Raw genomic sequence first — 2,850 nt, 5'->3', positions numbered from 1 at the left:
GCATTGCTTCTCTGTTTTTGTCATTCCCTTTTCTTTTTGCATATGCCTCTTTTCTCTGAATTATGAGTTTCTCTTGTCTTCTTTCTAAATTCATCTTTTGTTCTGCAATAGACAAGTCTTCTTTCGTGATAGTTGCTTGATCTTCATTGTGTTCCTTACTTGATGTAGTGGATAAGGTATCTGGACTCCATTCATATTCATTGGAATCTGTCTCTGAATCCTGATCTAAGATTACTCCACTAAACCATACTGGAATGTCATGTGGTGCAAAAAGTTCCTTGATTTCTGCCATCTCTATTTTTACTGCTCCTGGAATATCTTGTTCGGATTTTGCCTTTGTTTGTATTTCCAGAACTTGTTGACAAGATTTTTCTTCACCTTTGATGGTAGTCTCTTCTTCTTTCTTTTCATGTTCTTCTTGCTTCTTTTTCTTATTGGTTACCGTTTCGGCCGCTTGATGCAGTTTTTCTTGCCAATTTTCTTCTTTAGAAACTGATTTCTTTCTCCATTTTTGTTGTTGATGATTATGTTGCTTTTGATTAGACTTTAGATATCCTAGCCTAGATTTATCTTTTGTGGATTGTGAGTATGGACAAAAGGGTTCTGAAATACCTTGATGTTGCTTACCAATTGGTCATTTTCCTTCATATCCCATCTTTTGGATAATTTCATATCCTTTGCCATATTGTTTTATGGGAATATTGACTTTTGTTGTTGTTGCTATAGTTATATCTTCATCCTTGTACAACCAACCAAGAATGTCTTTGTCTTCATTTTCTTCTTCAAGAGTTCTAGCACTAACAAAGGTTCCTTTAAATATATGTTTTGATTTTCCTAATGCCTTTGATTGAATATCTGTAGGTTTCCCATGTGACTTAGGGGAAAGTGGAAAATTTTGCAAAGAATACTTTCCCATTCCTTCATCATTTAACTTGATCTTTTCTTCAAAAGTTTCCCATAACTTTGCTTGAATTTCTTTGGTAGGATATATTGATTCTCTGTTATGTGGAACTCTTGTATTTTGTGTGGGTTTCAAATTATTGCAATATTGACTAGAGTTTGCAATTATAGTGATCTCTTTTCCTTCCTGAGGAAATTTTACACATTGATGATATGTAGAAGGAACTGCTTGCATCTTGTGAATCCATGGCCTTCCTAGAAGAATGTTGTAAGAGAGGTTCAAATCTAAAACCTGACACAATGTATCTTTTTCCATAGGTCCTATCCTTATTGGTAGCACAACAGTTCCTTTAGAAGAATTCTTTGCTTCATCATAAGCTTTGATAGTTATTTTATTTTTCGGATCTACTGCATTCTCTGAATACCCCAAAGCTTTTATCAAACTTAACGCACAAATTTTTAATCCAGATCCTCCATCTATGAGCACAGGTTTGACATGAGTTTTATTTATGGAGACTTCAACATGTAAGGGAGCATTGTGAGGATGTTGTAAGGATGTGTCATCATTTTCTAAAAATGACAAGCAATGAGGAGCTATAAGGTGTCCTACCATGTTTTGGAACTGATCTACATCCAAATCTTTTGAAACTATTGTTTCCACTAAAGCTTTTTCCAAAATTTCCTTATGCATAGGTGAAATCTTGAGAAGTTCTAGAATTGATATTTGAGCAGTTATTTGCTATAATTTCTCTACTAAATTGTATTGTTGTGGATTGGGTGTTGGATCTTTTGCTACACCTGGAAAAGTAACCTTTTCTTTGCTTCTCGTGATAACATTGATTGGTTCTGAAGATGAATTTTCGTTAACAATGATTACATTTACCACATCATCATATGTATAAGTGTAATTCACTTTGGTTTTTCCTTTGTCATCTTTTAATTGGGACGATTCGCCTTTGTCATAATTTGGGAGTGGAATTTTGAAAGCCAAGTGTGATTTGTTCGTTTTATGGCTATCCACTGTAATGGTTCCATTATCGATTAGATCTTGGATAAGGTGTTTCAATCTCTGACAATCATTTGTTAGGTGTCCTTTATTCCGATGATAGTTGCAAAAATGATTGTCATTCCACCAATTGGGCTTGACTGGTGGTTCATAATTTCTTGTTTCTGGCAAAACAATCAATTTATTAGCAAGTAAAGTTTTTAGAGCTGATTCTAAAGATTCTCCAATGTTTGTGAATTTTCTTCGAGGATTGGAGAAAAAGGACTTAGCTTTGTTGTTTTCTAGATTGTTATTGCTTGGGTTTTGACTTGATAGATTGAAAATTGGTTGTTGTTGTTTTGTATTACTATTATCGACATTCTCTTCATTGCTAACATTCCTATTCTTTGACCAGAACTTGGGTTTGTCATTGTTGTTGTTGTTGTTGTTGTTGTTTTATGAATTATTGCAAAGTTTTAGTTCTCCTTTCTTTACCATTGCGTTCTCTATTTTTAGACCATTCTCGATCATTTTGGCAAAAGAGGGAGGACATTGCATCCTTAGTCGATAACTCTTTTCACTGATAAGATTATCAATGAATATGTCCATTTTTTCTTGATCAGGTAAATCTCGGGGATACCTATTAAACATGCATTTCCATCATTTTAATAAAATCATAAAGGATTCACCATTCTTTTGTTTAACATTGTAAAGATCTAGCATTGTTATTTCATTCCTTATATTGTAGGAATATTGTGAAATAAACCTATTCACAAGTTCTTCAAAGGATTTTATTCCAGATGGTAATCTTGAAAACCACTCCATTGATTGTCCATTTAAACTCCTAGGAAAAAGATGCATAAGGTAAGTTTCATTGTGAGCAAATCCCATGCTCATAGTATAAAACTCCCTAATGTGATCTTGAGGATCAGATTTTCCATCATATTTGTCATATTTAGGAATCT

The sequence above is a fragment of the Cryptomeria japonica genome, chromosome 4 (assembly GCF_030272615.1).
Source record: "Cryptomeria japonica chromosome 4, Sugi_1.0, whole genome shotgun sequence".
Classification (NCBI taxonomy): Eukaryota; Viridiplantae; Streptophyta; class Pinopsida; order Cupressales; family Cupressaceae; genus Cryptomeria; species Cryptomeria japonica.
Note: the sequence above shows the minus strand (reverse complement) of the source record.